At 41.6% G+C, this 22,706-nt stretch overlaps 1 protein-coding gene across 9 annotated transcripts in view; it reads right to left on the bottom strand.

The window, feature by feature from the left end:
- Window positions 1–22,706, bottom strand: part of ATXN1 (ataxin 1) — a 287,654-nt gene that overhangs the window by 135,582 nt on the left and 129,366 nt on the right. The gene's annotated exons all lie outside the window — the stretch shown is intronic.

Below are 22,706 nucleotides of genomic sequence, written 5' to 3'. Positions count from 1 at the left end.
CAGAGGTGACCAGTGCCACAGCGCGGAGGGGTGGCCGTGGCGCACCAGCTGGCACCCACACACAGGTGCAGAGTTCTGCACCTGCGTGCGGATGCTGGCTGGCATGCCACCACCAGCACCAACCCTCCCCTCCACTGGCCGCCTCGGGCTTTGGTCCTCACCGAAGCGGCCGAAAGCGTGCTTGATCGTGCAACCTTAATTGTGATGCAGAGGCAGGCTATGGCAAACCACCTCTGAACATCGCTTGCCTTGAAAACTGGACAGGGTCACCAGGAGTTGGTTACAACTTGCCAAATAGAAATGGATGTCATCAATTTGAAGCACTGCATTTGTGCTGAGGGAGAAATGCTTCAGCCCTTCCCTCTCAACATCCCACCAGTTTCCTGGCCCCCAATGGTCGCTTTCACCTTCTTAAAACCCTGCAGGGAGATCCCATTCTAGGTGTCTCTATAACATCTAGTTTTATCTCCTCCCCCCTTCCACATTCATATACACAGTCGTAGATTTCGCATTTATGCATAGAATAGGGCAGGGGTAGTCAAACTGCGGCCCTCCAGATGTCCACGGACTACAGTTCCCACGAGCCCCTGCCAGCAAATGCTGGCAGGGGCTTGTGGGAATTGTAGTCCATGGACATCTGGAGGGCCGCAGTTTGACTACCCCTGGAATAGGGATTCAAACTTGTAGCGATGATTATGAATTTGTAACCATCCTGCAAAAATTACTTCACGGCATCTGTGGCATAGGGTGTCGGGGTACAAAATGAAGCCATTAAAATGCCAGAACTACAAAGCAGTTCTGGAAATCTCTCTCCAAATCCAAGGGCTCGCTTATTTAGAAAATGCGATACCTTTGGAGCGATGTTCACATTGTCTCACATTCATTCTTATTTGTTATCAGCCTGAGGACATTTTAGCATTGAAGAAGAATGTTTTGTTCCTGGGTATCGGCCCTGATGTACAGTCATCTGATCTATCTCAAGGTCAACGTCTTTAGTAACTTGATAAGAATGACATCATTCTCCTCTAGCCATCTGCAGGAGAATTACATCACTGATCAATAATAGTTGCCTGTACTTACTATTAGCATATTCATATTCATCCACTAAAAGCAGCCCGTGAGATTCACAAATGAAGCCATTCCTTTCGTTTTTGAAAGGTAAGATTTACTTTACCACATTATACAATTTAGTCTCGCAACTGTGATGTTCATACAAAAGCAAGTGCAATTTTCTCTAAGGCCTTTTTTAAATGACTTCAGGGATAATGAAAACAGTTTATATATTAACATCTACACCTTTACATCACATTTATTTCAGTGGATGAGTGGAATCACATCACATCCCTTCTGTCAGTTCCTTGCATACACAATGTTTAGTGTAAACTGTGACAATCTCTCATCCTGCACATCTGAAAATTGTACATATGCCACGATGGTGTGTAAATGAACCTTCCATGACTGTATTGAACATTCAAGGATGAGCAGGATTTCTTATTGGGCTTCTTAATAGTGTCATTTGCTCAGACACTAAAGTACCTTCAAACCACTTACTAGCCTCAGGCTGAAACAAACGACTTGAGAACCGTGACCTTGGGGGTTGACCTCTAGTTCCCCAAAAACTGAGTAGCTGTTTTATATCTTTGTTGGTCTTAAAGGTGCTACTGGACTCTGATTTTATTATATCTGTTTTGTTTAACTCAGCCACTATTTTCATTAACCTTATGGCAGTGTCAGAAAGGTTTGGCCTTGGGCTCTTTAGAACCCAAAGAAAATATCAGAATATCTAAACAAAACATTCAACTGCCAAAGCCCATCCAAAGATTCCTTTAAACCAGTGGTCCCCAATCCCCGGTCCGGGACCGGTCCATAGATCAGTTGGTACCAGGCCACGGCTCCTCTTCATCCTCCTTCCTGGCTGCTGCCTCGGGGGCTGCCCTGCCACTCTGCCGCCGGCTGATCTTTGGTGCTCTCCAGCGATCGCCATGGCTGGGGCTCCCCCCCGGTGTTGCACTGCACAGCTGCTGCTGGCAGCATCCCCCAGTGGGCGGCGGAAAGTTAGGGGTGCCGGCAGGAAAGCAAGTGGAGTAGGTGTTCAGGCAGCGGTGATGTCCCTCAGCAAAAGACTACCCCCCATGGGCCTCAGTAAAATTGTCAAGCGTTGACTGGTCCCCGGTGATAAAAAGGTTGGGGACCACTGCTTTAAACCTACTCTCTTACCATTGCTAATGTGACAAGAATTTCTGCTTTACATCCAGAAGGTTCCAGGTTCACTCTCCAGCATCTCCAGTTAAAAGGACCACTGGTTATGATGTGAAGCACCTATGGAGAGTCTGATTCCGTATAAGGTCTGATTCATATAAGCATCCTTTGAGAACCATTACAGTATTAGCACGCATGAGCTTTTATCAGTTAAATAGCAGAACTGATCACACAAATATGTGAAACTGCCTTATACTGAGTTAATTGCTCTATCATCAAGGTCAATATTGTCTGATCCAGATGATAGTGGTTCTTTGGGGATAAAGGTAGAGACGTCTTTCATATCACCTACTACTGAATTACATGGGTCTACCCCCGAAGGACTGATTATACACAGCAGCAGTTGCACCAGGCTGCTGCCAGGTCCTTGCGGTGGGGTGGCATGGCCCGTCGCTTCCCATGGGGGACAGAATCCCCCAATGCCCCAACATCGCGCACGTGCATGCACAATACCAGAGCTGGAAGAGCCCAGCGTGCTGCCTATCCACATGAAAAATTTTCATCTCTCAAGAACGAGGTCAGGTTAAAAACCATTTTCCCCTCCTCCACATGCAGCAGCTTACAATCGCCTTCCTTTCCTCTCCCCATAACAGACTCCCTGTGAGGTGGGTGAGAGAACTCTGAGTGAACTGTGACTTGGCTAGTCACAGTTCAATCAGAGCTCTCTCACCTACCTCACAGGGAGTCTGTTATGGGGAGAGGAAAGGAAGGCGATTGTAAGCTGCTTTGAGACTCCTTCGGGTAGTGAAAAGCGGGGTATAAAAACTAACTCTTCTTTTTCCAACATAATCATTTTTAACATATACAGACCTTTTAAATGGAAGAACATTCAAACATATGATGCTCTGGTGATGGTGAAGTTGGATGTACAGAGAGGACTGAACCATGTGCTCTTTCTGCACATTAAATCTGATCTTGCTAATGCCAGGACAAGTGTCCTGAAGACCTACTTATCCAATCACGCAATTTCTAGGACTGTCCTAGTCAGCTGCTGATTGTAAAACAGATTGTATGCTTTTGTTAACACGACAACTTCTTAAAAAAAGAAATGTTGGCAAAACAGAACAAATACGACCAGGGTAGGGGAATTTACACAAAATTCCTAAACTGCTTGTTCACTTCCAGTGTTTTAAGAGCTAGTTGGAACTTTTATTTGTTTTTGTTTTCATATTTTAGCCCTCTCTTCCATAAGGCTTCAAGGTAGGTTACATCAGACTAAAAATACAAATGTAACATTTCAGAGAATTTAAATGTTAAATCTACCATTATATTATTTATAAATATACACTCTAATATATAAGAATACAGGAATATAACTTGAGGGTAGTATAAAATGACACTGCTCAAAATCTGCATTCTGTCTGAGGTGAGAGAAGGGAAAATGTATAAAGATGTCAACCTCACAGAATGAGGCAGGGAGGCCTGCTGAAATCAGATCTACCTCAAGCCCTCAACCATAGGGCTGACAGAATAATTCTCTCTTACAGCCCCAGTGAAACTTCTGTGGTGTATTTAACTCATAACAACAAAAAAAGATGGAAAAATATATCCCAAGCTTGTCTACAAGTGTACTTAGGGTTTTAGAAATTCGCAGTAACTTCCATGATGCAAAAACTGATGTGGCAAGAATATTTTGTGACTATCTTTTGGCCCACTTTTTTCCCTTGTGGTCCATGTCACAGATCCTTCCAGATTATAAAATAGCATAATTTGCCCACAAATAACCTGTCTGCAATAAAGCAATCAAAATGACTCTCAATAAGTTAAGTGCTACCTCCATTTCATGACTATTAGCTCTTTCTCACTGTCTCAGAATCCAGCAGTATCTGTGGAGGAGGAAACATGTCAGTCTAGCAAATTTTAACTCTGATGCAAAGTAATTTATTGTGCCTGCCTTGTAAAAGCAAATTGATCCCATCCTCCAAAAGTCATGCCTTACAAGCAGTTGCATTTTAGGGGAAAACATAGACAAATAAAAAAAAGTTTAAAAGTTATAGGAAAAACAAAGAGAAGATAAAATATTTTGGATGAAGTGAAAAAGGCAGTCATTTGGAAGGAAGAAGGACATAGATTCTTTTGGAAAGAAAGAAAGAAAGAAAGAAAGAAAGAAAGAAAGAAAGAAAGAAAGAAAGAAAGAAAGAAAGAAAGAAAGAAAGAAAGAAAGAAAGAAAGATCTTTGCAGTGATATTGTTGTCTTTCTTTGGAAAGGTCTTCTTTTTTGGCCTTCTTCCTAGCTCATCATTATTCATCTTTTAAAGGTCTCTCAAGGAATTGCACAATTTCAAGAATACTTAAAAACAATTCAGTTCTTGCGGTATGAAAGGCCTTTGTATTGCCTCAGATTATGCCAGGATTTGTATGGAAATTCTTACAAGTTGTCTGTGGTCTGCAATGCCTATTTCACACATTCAAGCCCTTACTCCACACTGCATTCAATGAATGATGAATGTGCATATGTAAACTTCTCAAAAAGCCCAGTAAACTGTGTGGGTGTGCCTGCTAAATGAAATGGACAAAGGAAGTACTGAGATTGCCAGAGACAAACTAACTCGGCCAACATACTGCATCCACAATAAAAATTGAGTTAATTCGGGGAATTTTCAATACAATTATGGTTTTCCTGGTACATATGCCTCAGGGTTGCTTGCTACCTATCCATTTATAGTGAAGGGTTTCAGATGGCAAGGGCAATACACTTCCTTCTCAAAGCAATGCAAGAAAGGTATGTACTGAAAGCATCTGGAAGCATCTTTACCAGGCTTTCATGACCCTGGAAGGATTTCCTGAGTGAGTGAGAGTAAATGAATTTGTATATGTTTTTTAAAATTTGTTAAACATTTATTTGATTATATAGCCACATTAGGGTTTTTCAACAGCCTGGAAGGGTTAGCTGAATGTGTGGGAGTTGGTGTGTGTGTGTGTGTATGTATTCAACCTATTAAACATTTATTGGGTGATATAACCATATATTGTCATGTTAATCTGACCCCCCAAAAAAGGCTAATTATAGGCCCGGAGGGGGTAGGAAGGGATGGGCCCCGGGTGGGCATGTCCACAGCTATGTTTCCCAACCATATTCTGCACGATTGCACCTCATCTCAAAGCCAGAAGAATGTTTCAGGGGGTTCGCGACAGTAAAAAAAGTTGAGAACGGCTGGCCTAGTCCAAGACAAATCTCTGAAAGACTGGCAACACTGCTTAGCCTTGGCTTGCTCCAAGTTTCTCTGGCAAATACTGTCCTGGTCTTCCAACCTGAAAGGGTTGCCTACCCCTGGTCTAGACTGCTTCCAAAATGCTGGCCATGTGTTTACCCTATCTCAAACTCTTCCCAATGCTTCTAATTTGTTGTCATTCATTTCAAGAAAAATGAAAGCTAGAATATTTACAACAGTCATGAAAGGTGAATCTATCCTCAGTTCAGTATTGAATAAGGAACGCTCATTATGTGCCATGAAGCATGTTCACAGTTAATCAGTGCATTTCTACGCACACGTAATTATGAGTTATTTGAAAGCACTCGTATTTGCTAGCCTTTATTCTGCCTCCTAAGGCTCCAATTAATGAGAACCAGGATTCATTCAGAAAGCATTTTATCTTAGGCACTGAACAAAAAGGTGATTTGAACATCGCTAATGAAGTATTCAGGCCAAGAGTTAGCTTTTACATTTCTGAGAGCAACAAGTGTTTCAGAGACAAGCGAGATAAATTAAATATCTGCATGTTGCAAAGATGGTGCTGCAAATGAAAAGGAGCTTTAAAAATTAATGCAATATAGATTTTATACTCCTTTTTAATTAAGTAAGTCAGTACCTGATTCAGATATTTCAATATTTGTTCTGGCTGTTCAACGTGGAAAATGCTAGCAGAACACCTGTTAAAGACAGGGCAAAAGAGTGTCTAACCCATCCATTCCTGATTAACAAATCCCAAATGATGGTAGACAAGCTCATTTCCAATATATTTTAAGTGCTGTTTTGATCTAAATGACCGTCAATAAACATTAATTCGTTCATTTTCCATGTTGGGTTTACAGCTGAACAATCTGACAGTACCAGCATGGCTTTGTCATCTCATCTGTTTTGCCAACGAACTGGTTCAAACTGACCCTTACTCTAAACTTGCTGATTTAGGCTTAAGCTTTAAGCATTTAACTGCTACCAATTATAAACATACTAGCTCTGAATGTATGGGGCCAACAGCATGTATGAGGTCAACACATACAAGGGGAAACAGGAGTGAGCATCCTCTGAAGTCCCAAAACTAAGGACATTGCTCTGGGTGGTCCTTCAAGATGTTCTCCACCTCAGAGAGAGAACAACCCATTGGATACTTACTGTGAAGGTTCCTATTCCTAAGGAAAGGAGAACTTTTTGCCCCTCCCAAAGCCATCATCAAACTAATTATTCAGCAGGTACACTTCTTGTCTCAATAGTATTATTTGTCTGTTCCCCCCCCCCTATACATGTTATTGCTCTGTTCTTGTCCATCTGTTCTGTTTCCTAGAATTGACCTTATTGTTTAACTGCTCTTGGAGTTATGAAAACTGGAAAAAAATTGTTCCTGCCTTCATGGTTGGATGGTGGGACTCACCCTCAAGATATCCTCTGCCTCAGAGGAAGAACAAGTGGATTCAGGATTGTAGAAGTGCAGATTAAACTGCTAGCAGAATTTATGTACAGTATCCAGCAGGACTTTATTTTTGCCTACAAAGCTTCCTCCCATCCCCTCAACCCCCATTTAAGGAACTCTTCATCGTGCAAGTAAATTCCTTACAGATTATAAAATAACATAATTTGCCCAAATATGTAAGTGTAAATGTAATCAAAATGAGTTACTAAAATATTCCAGTGCAGAGTTACTCCAGTCTAAACCCTTTGAAATCAATTGCTTAGACTGGAGTAACTGCATAGAATTGCATGGCAAGCAAACTAAACTGTTTCACCAGGAGCAAATCCAGAGTGTTTCTTTTGCAAAGAACAGGGGAGTTTATCAGAATCACTTGTTTATCAGAATTCAGTGTTTACTTCAACTTAGCCCTGATTGTGCAAGTGGGCTTTCAGAATTTAAAAGCACTCAGTCTTCAGATTATTGAGGAATAGTTATCCTCACAGCATATAATTATTGATTTGCACAAGGAGGAGAATCTCTGAGTCCTTCTCATTTTCACCTTACTGACCTGAAATTATTTTAGACCTATATACGCATTTTAAAATACTAAGAAAATCGTGTTAAGCTGAAGCATTCCTCAGTTTTCAAGATGCCGATGAGGCAGGTGCTGCAGCTGTGACTCTCTGCAAGTAACTTTTACCTGAATTCTTTTATAGGTTTAAACAAACTTTTAAAACTGACTGCTTCATTCCTTTACATTGTACAAATATAGTTGCACAAGTAGTTTAGTTCTACCTCAGCACATAATACAAAGAATTCTGTATTTCATAAAGTACCTTTGGTTCAAACCATATATTAAGAACCAAAGAGAGAGGGCTGGCTTCTGCAATTCATCTTTTCCCCAGCTCTCTCCTCCCACCAACAGCCATTTTTAGCTCTGGGAAAGTTTACCATTACTCTGCCCAGAGTAACACTAATCCCAGTCATGCAGCTTGGAATGGTCTGAACATCTGGTGTGAGTAAAGTGATCCCCCACACACAGTCTATCTGTGCAGGCATTATTCTACAAGGGTCCAGCAACCCCAAGAACAAACTTTCCTGGTATCAGAAATAGGATTTCACAGATATTGCAAGTTCCTTGCCCTGGATCTAGTCCAGAGAGATTAAAAATCAATTCACACTATGATAATTCTTTGACCAAAGGAGTACTAAAATACATTTGAGTGAAACCAAGCAGCTGACTTCTCCACTGATGGGAAGACAACCACAACATCTTCTGGACAACTGTATCCTAGACTAAGAAAGTCCTTTGACTAAGGGACTAGTGCACACATTCATTAAACACAAGTTTTCTACATGTGGTGATATCTCTCACCATACAACTTGAAATGCTGACTGTAGTTGCACATATGAAATTCACTGTTTTTCTCCTGCATTTTGAGGAGAAGGATCATACAAATCAGGAAAATGTACATAATCATGCTCCTGCCCGGGTCACGTGATAGGCTGTACATGAAAAAGTAAGGGGCATGTGGCCTCGGTACCACAGCAGACACACGTTCCAGCTAAACACTAGGAAGGACTTCTTCACAGAGCAGTTTCAGAGTGGAATAGGTTTCCTTTGGAGGTTTTTGAGCAGAGGCCCAGTGACGATCTGACAGTAATGCTGATTCTGTGAATGTAATGCAGATGGCAAGCGCCAAGGTAGGAATGGATGAGCCAATGTTCAACTCTCATGACCCTTTCTTATATGCCCAGAGTAATACAGATTGCCCCTCTGGGGTCAGCAAGGAATGTTCCTCCAGCCCAGAATGGCCTATGGTCCCTTGAGGTTTTCGGCCTTCCTATTGGCATAGAGCAGGAGTCACTGGGGGTGGAGGTGGAAGAAGGAATAACCACCACAACCACCACAACAATAATAATCTATATCCCGCCCTTCCAGCACCCAGGGGGGTTAACAACATAAAAACAAATACAAAAATTAAAAATTTAAAACATTATAATTCATGCCCCCCGACTAAAATTCCAACAGGGGAGGTTGTGGCCAGAGCTGATCTTCTACATCCTTCTCCGTTCCTCTCCTAGTGATGAATTTTCTGCATTGTGCAAGGGGTTGGACTAGATGACCCTTGAAGTATGTTCCATCACTATCTTTCTCTGTTTCCACTGAATGCCTGGGTCAGTGCCAAGACCAAGTCAAGATCTATCTGTTATAGGTTCCTTATACCCAGAACCCCCCTTCAAGGATCGCTGCCTTGTTGTGGCAAGGGGGCTTGCGTAGTTCAGTGAAGCTATGAGCTATACCGTGTAGGGCCACCCAAGACGGACAGGTCATAGCTGAGAGCTCTGACAAAAGGTGATCCACTGGAGAAGGAAATGGCAAACCACTCCAGTATCTTTGCCATGAAAACTCTATGGACAGTTCCAATAGGCATAACGATATGACGCTGGAAGATGAGCCCCTCAGGTCGGAAGGTGTCCAATATGCTACTGGGGATGAGCAGACGGCTAGTACAAGTAGCGCCAGAATGAATGAAGCGACTGGGCCAAAGCCGAAAGGACGCTCAGTTGTGGAAGTAACTGGTGGCGAAAAGACAGTCCGATGCTGTAAAGATTTTTATTCCATAGGAACCTGGAACGTCAGATCCATGAATCAAGGTAAGCTGGACGTGGTCAAACAAGAAATGACAAGACTGAACATCGACATTTTAGGAATCAGTGAACTAAAATGGACAGGAATGGGTGAATTTAATTCAGATGACCATCAGGTATACTACTGTGGACAAGAATCTCGCAGAAGAAATGGAGTAGCCTTCATAATCAATAAGAGAGTAGGAAAAGCAGTCTTGGGATACAATCCCCAAAATGACAGAATGATCTCAGTTCGAATCCAAGGCAAACCATTCAACATCACAGTGATCCAGGTCTATGCCCCAACCACTGCTGCTGAAGAGGATGAAGTTGATCAGTTCTATGAAGCCCTACAACACCTTCTAGAAGCAACGCCAAAAAATGATGTGCTTATCATCATGGGGGATTGGAATGCTAAAGTAGGAAACCAAAAGATAACTGGGATAACAGGCAAGTTTGGCCTTGGAGTACAAAATGAAGCAGGGCACAGGCTGGTAGAATTTTGTCAAGAGAATACAATGGTCATAGCAAACACTCTTTTCCAACAACCCAAGAGACGACTCTACACATGGACATCACCAGACGGTCAACACAGAAATCAGATTGACTATGTGCTCTGCAGCCAAAGATGGAAAAGTTCTATCCAGTCAATAAAAACAAGACCAGGAGCTGATTGTGGTTCAGATCATGAGCTTCTTGTGGCAAAATTTAGGCTTAAATTGAAGAAAGTAGGGAAAAGCACTAGGCCACTCAGGTATGAACTAAATCATATCCCCAACGAATACACAGTAGAGGTGACAAATAGATTTAAGGAATTAGATCTGATAGACAGAGTGCCTGAAGAACTATGGACGGAGGTTCGCAACATTGTACAAGAGGTAGCAACTAAAACCATCCCAAAGAAAAAGAAATGCAAGAAATCAAAATGGCTGTCTGAGGAAGCTTTACAAATAGCTAAGGAGAGAAAGGAAGTGAAAGGCAAGGGAGAAAGAGAAAGATACACCCAACTGAATGCAGAATTCCAGAGAAAAGCTAGAAGAGATAAGAATGCCTTCTTAAATGAACAGTGCAAACAAATAGAAGAAAACAATAGAATCGGGAGGACCAGAGATCTTTTCAAGAAAATTGGAGATATGAAGAGAACGTTTCATGCAAAGTTGGGTATGATAAGGGACCAAAATGGTAGGGACCTCACAGAAGCAGAAGAGATTAAACAAAGGTGGCAAAATTATACAGAACAACTATACAAGAGCGAGCTTAACATCCCTGATGACCACAGTGGGGTAGTTACTGACCTGGAGCCAGACATCATGGAATGTGAAGTCAAATGGGCCTTAGGAAGTCTGAGCAATAATAAAGCTAGTGGTGGTGACAGCATTCCAGTTGAACTATTCAAAATCTTAAAGGATGATGCAGTAAAAGTGCTACACTCAATATGCCAGCAAATTTGGAAAACTCAACAATGGCCACAGGATTGGAAAAGGTCAGTTTACATTCCAATCCCAAAGAAGGGCAATGCCAAAGAATGTTCAAACTACCGCACCATTGCACTCATTTCTCATGCTAGCAAAGTTATGCTCAAAATCCTACAAGCTAGGCTCCAGCAATATGTGGACCGAGAACTTCCAGAAGTACAGGCAGGATTTCGAAGAGGCAGAGGAACTAGAGATCAAATTGCCAACATACGCTGGATCATGGAGAAAGCTAGGGAGTACCAGAAGAACGTCTACTTCTGCTTCATTGACTATGCTAAAGCCTTTGATTGTGTGGAGCACAACAAATTGTGGCAAGTTCTTAAAGAGATGGGAATACCAGAGCATCTTATTTGTCTCTTGAGAAATTTATATGCAGGTCAAGAAGCAACAGTGAGAACTGAACATGGGATCACTGACTGGTTCAAAATTGAGAAAGGAGTTCGGCAAGGCTGTATACTGTCGCCTTGCCTATTTAACTTGTATGCAGAGCACATCATGAGAAATGCGGGATTAGAGGAGTCACAAATTGGGATCAAGATTGCAGGGAGAAATATCAACAACCTCAGATACGCAGATGATACCACCCTAATGGCAGAAAGTGAAGAGGAACTAAAGAGCCTGTTGATGCGGGTGAAGGAGGAGAGTACAAAAGTTGGCTTGAAACTCAACATCAAGAAAACAAAGATCATGGCATCCGGCCCTCTCAATTCCTGGCAAATAGATGGGGAAGAAATGGAGATAGTGACAGATTTTATTTTCCTGGGCTCCAAGATCACTGCAGATGGGGACTGCAGCAAAGAAATTAAAAGACGCTTGCTCCTGGGGAGGAAAGCTATGGCAAATCTAGACAGCATCCTAAAAAGCAGAGACATCACCCTGCCAACAAAAGTGCGTTTAGTCAAGGCTATGGTATACCCAGTTGCAATGTATGGCTGTGAAAGTTGGACCATAAGGAAGGCCGAGCATCAAAGAATTGAGGCTTTTGAACTCTGGTGCTGGAGAAGACTCTTGCGAGTCCCTTGGACTGCAAGGCGAACAAACCGGTCAGTCCTAGAGGAGATCAACCCTGACTGCTCTTTAGAAGGCCAGATCCTGAAGATGAAACTCAAATACTTTGGCCACCTCATGAGAAGGAAGGACTCCCTGGAGAAGAGTCTAATGCTGGGAGCGATCGAGGGCAAAAGAAGAAGGGGACGACAGAGAATGAGGTGGCTGGATGGAGTCACTGAAGCAGTAGGTGCAAACTTAAATGGACTCCGGGGAATGGTGGAGGACAGGAAGGCCTGGAGGATCATTGTCCATGGGGTCGCGATGGGTCGGACACGACTTCGCACATAACAACAATAACAATACCCAGAACCTCACAAACCAGGTTATTTCAGATAAGGTCGCCTTATGAGGTTAAAGGAGGATGTAAGAACTTCATGGTTCCAGCACAGAACAGGAACAGGATGACGGGGGGGGGGGGGAGAACCTCAACTCACAGCAAGGATAATAGAAGAGAAAGAATCACCATGGCACTATAAGAGATGGAAGCTGACAGGTGGGATCAGTCCCAGTACAATTCAAATAAAACAATTACAGCTGTACAGTTATTGCATGTTAACATCCATTTTGGGAGATACAGCAAAATATTTTACCAGCTTGGAATGAACAAAGTAAATTACGACGACAATTGATTTCATGAATAGGACCCTACTGTTTTAATGTAAAGCCAAACTGTGCTCCTGGTTCAATTGCTAGTTCAAAGCAATTACATTTGGATGAGTTAATTAAATCGCCAGCCTTCAGCAAAAGAGTGCCAACTCTTAAGCAGAACTCAGTTTGATTCTGTGAAGGAATTAGGTGAATAAGGATGGACCAGAGAGAGTTCATCATCATCTATAATCTTCGTGCAATGACTGAGAAGACCTGTCTGTTATGTATGTATGTATGTATGTATGTATGTATGTATGTAGTCACTGTGGTGCTACAGAACGCATGCAAATGAAGGATTGTAAGCCAGCTTGGTGTAGTGGTTAGGAGCGCAGACTTCTAATCTGGCGAGCTGGGTTTGACTCCGCACTCCCCTGCCAGCTGGGTGGCCTTGGGCTCGCCATAGCACTGATAAAGCTGTTCTAACCAAGCAGCAATATCAGGGCTCTCTCGGCCTCACCTACCTCACAGGGTGTCTGTTGTGGGGAGAGGAAAGGGAAGGTGATTATAAACTGCTCTGAGACTCCTTATGGTAGATAAAAGCGGCATATAAGAACCAACTCCCCTTCTTCTTTTAATTAATCCTATCAGAGACTGCCAGGGACTGAAGGTTTATGGACCAATTGGAGCCATCCAGTAAGGACCAGTAAGGCTGGTTTGACTGTATATAAATTCGTGCTGTTCCTATGTTTAATGTTCGGTGTTCCTGGTTGGAGTTAGAGTTAATAAAGAGCTGATTGTTTTCGAAGAGCTGTATCTGTGTCTACCGAACCCACAGAATTTGTACTGTCTCTCCAGTTGCCACCTGTTTAGTCTCAGAAAGCACTGGAAAATAACTGTAGCGGTAGGCTTATTGTGCAATGGTGCTAATATTAAGAGAAAAACTGTTCCACAATTGTGAGGCTGTCTCCTTAAAGGCCCCATCCTCTGTGCCTATGAGATGAACTTCTTTGATATGTGAAAACATCAGGAGGGTCTCTCCCTAACAAAGTTTAAATTCAGTGGTAGCCCCAACATTCAACTCTGGGTGCAAACAGGAACTGAGAGAACGGAGATTATTAAACTACAGATTATTATCTGTAGCATAGTTATGTGTTTTGAGGTATTAACTATCTGCAACTCACAGAACATAAGGTGTTTTTTTGCACAATATAAAAAGCTGGGTGACCCAATTTAAAATTGCAGCTTTATCTTTTTTGTTTGTTTTAGCAATTAATTCTAGAATACATACTTTTCAGCATAAATTGTTGAAATGATTTTTGCGCCAAACCCCATACAAAAGCAAAGGAAAACTTCAATAAAGAGCATTTTTTATTCTAACAGTTTACGTATGGAAAACATTCTACATCATATGAATAAGCAATATAGGCAAAAGGAATTTTTAGGCATTTGCCTTAGCTAGCCCATATTACTTCCCAGAACTGTAAAACAAAAATATGAGCATATACTATTTTTTATTATACCAAGAAAAATAGTTGAATTAATCTGCAGATGCAATACAAAACTGAAGTGTATCAGCCTTGTTCAGATCACTGGAATATTTCAATCAAATCACAATAAATGCATTCCCTGCTTTTTTTTCTGGAGATAAAAATAATTTATAGCAAATATTTTTTTCTATGAAAACTTAGTAAAGAGACTGATAGGCCCCAGGTATGCCCTTTGCTGTACAAAGAAGAAAGTAGCTGCAAACTCCATTTGTATTTCTGGTTCACTATAAGCAAGTCCGGTCAGGCCAACACAAGGCTACCCATAACACTTTGCATGCCAGAAATAACGTATAACTGGCAGGCTCTATGTAAACCAACAGAAAAACAAGGAACCTTTCCAAGGCAATATTCTTGTTCTATATATTCAGTTCTAATACAATTTTTTATATACATGAAGAATCAACCATACCGGTTTCTAGATAATTTCCATTTTCAATATGTTCAGTGGTTGAATCCTTATATTAGTGTTTTAATATCAATAGGCCATTGGCTCAAAGGTATTGGGGAATGTTAGTCAAACAACATCACCTATTTAAACAATAACATCCTATGTAAGCCTCTATTAAAGATATTGGGCTTTCTTCCCCTACAGATCCTAAAAACACATTTGCTAGGAAAATCCTAAAAATTGTGTTTATTTATGTAATCAGTGTTGGGTTATCTTCTTCTAACTAGCAGTTTAACATACAAATAAATAATTAGGAACTAGCTAATCACAGGCAAAATACTAGCAACAGTGATCTCCTTCCATATCCGCTATGCAGCTAAATGATGAAAGATCAAAGAAATAATCAAAATGAAAAGCACATTAAACTCAAAGAAAAGGGAGGAAAATTCAGGTAACTTTTATTACATTATAACATGAAAATATAAATATGGGACCTAATATACAAAATATACATGTGGATATGAATTCATCTGCCATACGATGCCTTTGTGCATTTTTACATATTTGCAATATATTTTAGAGAATACCAATATTCTTACAAAATGAAAGGGCACACACAGATCTTCACACATACACACCAGTCACATCATGTACTCTATTTCTAATAGTAAAGCACCGTAGAAAGGAATTTTATTTTTAAACTCAAATGCCACCCACGCCTAATTAACATCACTCTGTCTCCTGTGAACAGTACATATTGCAAATATGCATGGCCTTGTCTACACTAGGATATTTTGGCAAAATGTTCCACAGCGTTTCTAAAAACTGAAGCTTTTTCATCCACTGCTGAACATACTAAATTAGGAAATGCACAGAACTATATCCTCATTCACTTAGTTTTTTTTTTGGGGGGGGGGGAGTAATGAGATGGCTCTACCTTTCGCAGATTGTTTATACTTTCTGATATAATTTTGTAGACATTTTTGTGCTGGCACTTCTCATCTTTCCAGAGGGGCACGGTTATCTCTTTAATTCATTGGCCAGCTTGGTAAATGTGCTAAATTCTGTTGTGGCTAAGATGCAACTGGGCCAGAACCAAGAAGCAACAGTTATGACCCGTTACTCTGCAGAGCCTTTAGAAGAAAAGAAGAGTTGGTTCTTATATGCCGCTTTTCTCTACCCGAAGGAGGCTCAAAGCGGCTTACAATCGCCTTCCCTTTCCTCTCCCCACAACAAATACCCTGTGAGGTAGGTGAGGCTGAGAGAGCCCTGATATTCCTGCTCGGTCAGAAGAGCTTTATCAGTGCTGTGGCGAGCCCAAGGTCACCCAGCTGGCTGCATGTGGGGGAGCCCAAGGTCACCCAGCTGGCTTCATGTGGGGGGAGTGCAGAGGCCAGATTAGAAGCCCGCACTCCTAACTACTACACCAAACTGGCTCTAAAGAAACATACTCCGGGACGGATGAAGGGGGCTGAGGGATGCTTGAAGGCCTGCTGGTTCGCTGCACATTCTGTTCACCAGTAGCAATCAGGTACCCAATTAGCCCGCAAGCTGTTTTGTTGTTTGCAATCTATTTCTATCCGTTTGCAGGAACAGGCTACTTGTAGTCACCAGAACCTGACAGACAATTGATGAGGGATCACCTAGGAGTCAGCTTCTCATCTCTTCTTAGGGACTTTTTCCCACTACCACTTGGGAAGACTGGGAGAATCAACAGCCAACTCAGCTAATCACCATGATCTGCTGGAAGTTGGGTTCTTTTGATCTTCCAGCTTGGAAAGTTGGGTTCTTTTGATCTTCCAGCTTGGAAAGAGCTGGGGGTTTTGTACCCAGCTTTTTACAACTCAGAAGGAGTCTCAAAGCAGTTTACAATCACCTTCCCTTCCTCTCCCCACAACAGATACTTTATGGGGTAGGTGAGAAGTTCTGAGAGAACCGTGGCAGGCGGCTTCATGTGTCTCAAAGCAGCCTACAATTGCCATCTCTCTGTCTCCCCACAATAGGCACCTTGTAAGGTGAGGCTTAGAGAGCTCAGAACTGTGACTGGCTCAAGGTCACCCAGCAGGCCTCATATGTCTCGAAGGGGGTTATAATCACCTTGCTTTCCTCTCTCTACAACAGCAACCCAAGATGACTGGTGTGTGTGGGGGGGAGAAGCCAACTGCTCTTGTTTTCTTCCCACCCGAAGCTTCTTCCTTGAAGAAACAGGAGCAGGTGCCTGAGTGGAAAAGAGACACAAAATTCCTCCACGGGATTTTCTCTAAGTGATCTGGGAGTTGAAGTGCTTTGTCTTTTATACAGATGTTTTGCTATGATTATGCCAATAAAGATGTTTGACTTTGAAGAGAGACAAGAGATGCTCAGCTAACTATCAGCTGGGAGCCAGCTTTTCTTACTAGGTCCCCAGCAAATCTCAGCAAGGCAATTTCTATTCTGCATCTGTTGCAGTTGTTGATTGAGAGCTGGGTGATCAGCTCACCTGTGCTGGGACAGCCAAACACATTCACTGTGAAATTTGCAGGCTGACCACTATAGCATTTGTTAATATTGCACAAGATTTGCAAAGCCTTCTGCTTAGCGACAACACTGAATTATGAACGACTTTAGCAAAGTGCCCTTTCCCACCAGAGACTTCAAAGGACTCGCTCCAACAGGGCTAGTTTTCTTCTCTTCCAGACAACAAATGACTAACACATATGTGGGCAGGCAGAAAAGGGTTAGTAACTTTAGCTGATTAATTTGCAAGTCTGACTTAGATATTTAATGAGGAGAAGCAGATGAGCTAGCATACAAAGATTGTGAACTAAAGGTTACTTATAAAGAAATAAACAAAGTCAGTGGCTCTGGTTTCCAAGGAGCAAGCAATATAATTTTGCCCCGTCCACTATGATGTATATTGCCTAGCTACATAATTTTTAAAAAATACAGAAATGTCACAGAAATGCGTACATTTCTTGGAAATAGTATCACATCTGTCTCCCCACCAGTTGTGGACAAGGCACAATTTCTTGAGAGTCACAATGAGTTCAGCAGGTCTGCTTTGCATGCAATTAAAAGCTTTCATTTCCTTCTCTTTTTGCATCAGCCACTTCCTTCAAGAAAAGGGAAGTTGTGTTTTTTTTAACATGACATGTGTGTCAATGGCATCAGGTGATTTCTGCACTTCCGAAAACTGCCATGAACCGTTCACACCAGGGTAGTCAAACTGCGGCCCTCCAGATGTCCATGGACTACAATTCCCGGGAGCCCTCTGCCAGCATTCGCTGGCAGGGGGCTCCTGGGAATTGTAGTCCATGGACATCTGGAGGGCCGCAGTTTGACTACCCCTGGTTCACACAGACAACATATGACTATAACACAACACAATAAATGCTGGGCAGGCCAAGTCTCCTCTTTTCCAGTCACATAAAAAAGCATGTGTGATTAATTACATTTGTAGTTTTTCATGGATTCCTTAGATTTGGCCCAAGCCTGGCATCGTGAAAAACCTGATATCCGAAATGGCTTTTCTACCCAGATTCCAGAGAGACAAGAATAGGAATTCCCTTAGTTTTCATAGAGCTTTAGTGAGAATAAGCAAGGATGACACGACAATCAGAAACCTGAAACTGGAATTAATCTGACCAGAAAATTACTATTATCGTAAAAGAAATCCCAACGTTTGCAGTAGTGAATGGCTGCTTTATTCTTACATCCCACCCATTACTCATGCAATTACTAAATCTGGACTTTCCTCAGGCTTTTCCCTAGCCAAACAGAACTGTGCTCACCTTTCAGCTGAGGGCACAGAGTGGCTCTGAGATTAATGGCTTGGCAGAAGTTTACAATTGGCAGCAGCTCCCAAATGCTGACTGATTCATTTATTTTTCCTCCACCTGGGCAATGCCTGCTCAAATTTACTCTTTCAGAAACTTTGTTTCAAGAGTCTGAGACCGCATGTTTGAACATGCTAGTAATGATCTGCAGAGCCCGGCATGCTTAATATAGTTTCTGCTTCTGACTGTATTGAAATTTTTAACCAGCGTATGGAAGCTCTCATTTTTTTTGTTTTCAATAAACGTCCTCCAGAGCAAAACGCTTAAAGTGCAAATACACAGAACTGACCTGTTGAGTAAGTAGCAAGAAATCATTAAAGCCAGCATGTATGTGCTTCAGAACTGCACCATAATAACAAAAACTCTGTGAAATACAATAATGGGCAAACTACAGTATCCAGGGCACCTGCAGATACATAACAACTCCAGGTGGTCCTAAATGTGTTCACAAAGCAATGTGATTTGCGGAAAAAGAAAAGGGTACTTAAACATCTTCCATGTTGCCATTTGCCACAGTTACCAGATCACTGTTGAAATGTTCTTTAAAAATATCTTTTAAAATTCTGCTCAGCTGAAGACAACTGTAGCAGACTCACTGAAGATGGAAGCACAAGGGGATTGTTTTTCATTTATAACCAGGATGGGTGATACGCACCTTCTCAGTATCTTCCACCCTGCTCCATGATTCTGGCTTTTGCTGAATTTAATGAGGCCTCTAGTTTCACTGATAGACCATTTACGCACTGGAGATTTCATGCTGGGCTGCAGGCTGGAGTTTTAGTCGTGGCAGGTTGCCCTACCTCTTCCTGCACCCACACGGGGGAATATTTGGCCCACTGCACCTCATCCACCCCTGATTTGTGCTCCTTCATGGGAGCTGGGACAGTGAAGTTCCCAGTGTGTAAATGGTCATAAAGAGGCAAGATCTGAAATTGGGCTGATAAAGAGGTAAGACCAGAAATAATTTAACAGACAGTGACCAATAACTGAAGCCTCATTTCATTACATATTTCAAATCTTATGTGAGTTTATCTCATCATGCACATGTTGTTTACAATTTTCCCATTTGAATTTCTTTTAAAAATTCTGAATTTTGCAGGACAAATAAACAGGAGTTTCTGCTGAGACATATTAGCTTGTATTGCCTTTCCTGCCTCTAGGTATCAAATTGTAAACTGTGCATATTCTTTGAAGATAAGGGGATGCATCATGTAAGATCAGATGGTGGGAACAAATGGTGTGCAGGGAGGCCTGACTCTATATCTGCTCCAAACCTCTGCATGTTTTCAGCTTTAACCACAAAGCGTCCTATGTAGCTGTTTCTAGTCTCTCCAATAAACTACTGAAGTTCTTTCTAAGACTTAAAGTTTGCTTTCTTGGGGAGAATTGCCACGGAACATGGCATACCTACAACTCTGAAATTATATATATTATATAAATAAATGCAACTTGTTTTGAACTTTAAGCTTCTACCTTACAATGCCAATAATATGCAAATAGTGATATGCAGTGCAATGCATTTTTGCTCATACATGTACTTTCCCCACCATCATTTGTGCACAATGAGCTACAAATCCTTTCAAGAAAAGTAACCCAATTCCAGGATTTTTAATTTTTAAAAGTAATGAAGGAAATGTCATGGTATGCTATGAAATGCTATGAAGACAGGAAGATTCAATGTCTGTTTTGAGCAAAAGATCTGCAGTGTTCTCTGCTTGACTGACACTGTAATCCTATGCAGAATTACTTCCGTATAAGCCCACAATGCACTGAGAAAACAAGGAAACAATTGGAAAACTATAGGGAACTGAAAACTAAAAAATCCTCCACCATTTCTTAGTAAGGAATTCAGTTTTAACCAGGCTAGTGGTTATTTCTATAAAAGTTAAAGAGAGCCAGTAGTACCAACGGGCGAAAGGACAGTGTGTGAGAATAAATCTTTCATCCAGAAAAGAGGTGATGAAAATGATAGATGTTGAAAGATAACTCCAATGCTTCTCTTTCCAGACAAAAAAAGGATGAGTCAGAAGAAACCACTGGACAACTTATCAGGCAGCCTGTCATACCATAAAAGAACTCAGGAAACTATTTCTCTGGCATACAATTCATATGTGGAAGGGCAGATGTTAACTGGGGAAAAAATCTTATTGCAAAATTTTGAAAGATTTGAACCACTGCTGTCAAGATTCCTGGACAAGAGGATCTTGTATATGTAACAGAATAATGGGACGCAACAAAGTACAAATGTGCAATAAACTTTAAAGTAACCATTGGCTTTAAACTAGTTTTTTTGTTTGTAGGAAATAACTATTGGTCCTTGTACGACAATAGCAAAAGTATGTACTTATCTGTGCTGGTTCACTCAAAGTTGGAGCAAGCACACATAAATCTAGCTGGAAGAATACATGAACACACAAAGCAGACATCTATCTAGGTCACTGTTTCTCCTCTGACTAGCAGGTGCTACCTGGGTAGAGGTTTTCATATCATCAGTGATCTGATCATTTTAACAGGAAATGGTGAGGATGTTCAATCCCTGACATCTCTAGGCAGTAGGTGATGTGAAAGACCTCTGGCTTGAGCCTCTGGAGGGTTGCTTCCAGACTGAGTAGACAATACTCATCTTGATGGACCAGTGGTCTGACTCAGTCATAGGCATCTTCATCATGTGTTCAACAGAGCACTCAGACTGAGCTTTGATTAACAACACTGATCTTTTATATTCAAGTAAATGTTTATCCCAAGCTTAATTCCAAACTCAGCTTAGCAGAGAGGTGGGATGAAGAAGAAGAGTTGGTTCTTTTATGTCGCTTTTCTCTACCCGAAGGAGTTTCAAAGTGGCTTATATTCACCTTCCCTTTCCTCTCCCCACAACAGACACCAGGTGAGGCTGAGAGAGCCCTGAGATTACTGAAGAAGAGTTCGTTCTTATATGCTGCTTTTCTCTACCAGAAGGAGTCTCAAAGCGGCTTACAGTCGCCTTCCCTTTCTTCTCCCCACAACAGACACCTTGCGAGGTGGGTGAGGTTGAGAGAGCCCTGATATTACTGCTTGGTCAGAACAGCTTTATCAGTGCTGTGGCAAGCCCAAGGCCACCCAGCTGCCTGCATGTGGAAGAGGAGCGGTTTGCCAGATTAGAAGTCCGCACTCCTAACCACTCCACCAAACTGCATCTTACCCATTGCTAATTAAGGCAAGACCCTGCAAGAAGTTTAATTCCACTTCCATCTAAATTAAAGCCAGTGTAGTAATGTAAGTATTTTACATTGCTCATTGTTGGCCAAATGCAGTAAAGTGCTTTGTGACTTGTGACTTTTTAGAACAAAAATAGCTAAGTTAAGCTTGTGATAGGTATCGTTATCCTGGCATGAGCACTTCCAAACTAATAAATCAGCAAATGAGAAAATATGGAGCATATCCAAGCTCAGACATGGGGGGGGGGGGACACAACTGTCAAAGTAAAATCTGTTTCACAGTTACAAACTTCCAAATTCACATGGAAGAACATATGTATTTTACCCAAGCCTCACACTCCTTTTTAAATTGTGATTTTAAAAAACCTTTATGATGCAAACTATTACATTGCAAATAGATTCAGGTGGGTCACCATGTTGGCCTGGAGCAGTAGAATGAAGTTTGAAGTCAGTGGCACCCTAAAGATCAAAGAAGTTTTATTCAAGAAGAAGAGGAAGAGAAGAAGAGTTAGTTCTTATGCCACTTTTCTCTACCTGAAGGAGGCTCAAAGCGGCTTACAGTCGCCTTCCCTTTCCTTTCCCCACAACAGACACCTTGTGAAGTGGGTGAGGCTGAGAGAGCCCTGATATCACTGCTCAGTCAGAACAGCTCTATCAGTGCTGTGTCAAGCCAAGGTCACCCAGCTGGCTGCATGTGGGGGAGAGCAGAATCAAACCCGGCTTGCCAGATTGGAAGTCCCCACTCCTAACCACTACACCAAACTGGTTCTCAAGGTGTAAGCTTTCATGTGCATTTTTATCAACATGAATAATAATATATATTATTATTATTACAAGGAGATTTGCAAGTGGGTTAAAGCCAACGTCATCATTTTTTTTTTAGTTTTAGCATTTTCCAGTACGAGAGCATTGCAAAGGGGGATGGGGGTGGTCTGCAAATATAATGACTACCTGAGCTCTATGCTAGTCGTAGTAACTTGAAGAAAAAGAAAACAACCAAATTTTGTTTCTTGCATGGTTGACTGGAGATAATGTGTATTCTCTGCAGGTGAGTGGACAAATGGCGATTTAGAACTCTACTATAATGCTATGAGTAAATTAATACCATTGAAAATGTTAGTATCTTAAGCAAAACCTTATTAGCAAAAATC

This window comes from Paroedura picta, chromosome 9, assembly GCF_049243985.1.
Source record: "Paroedura picta isolate Pp20150507F chromosome 9, Ppicta_v3.0, whole genome shotgun sequence".
In the NCBI taxonomy this organism is placed as follows: domain Eukaryota; kingdom Metazoa; phylum Chordata; class Lepidosauria; order Squamata; family Gekkonidae; genus Paroedura; species Paroedura picta.
The sequence above is the reverse complement of the archived record's forward strand: the minus strand, read 5'-3'. Positions and strand labels throughout refer to the sequence as shown.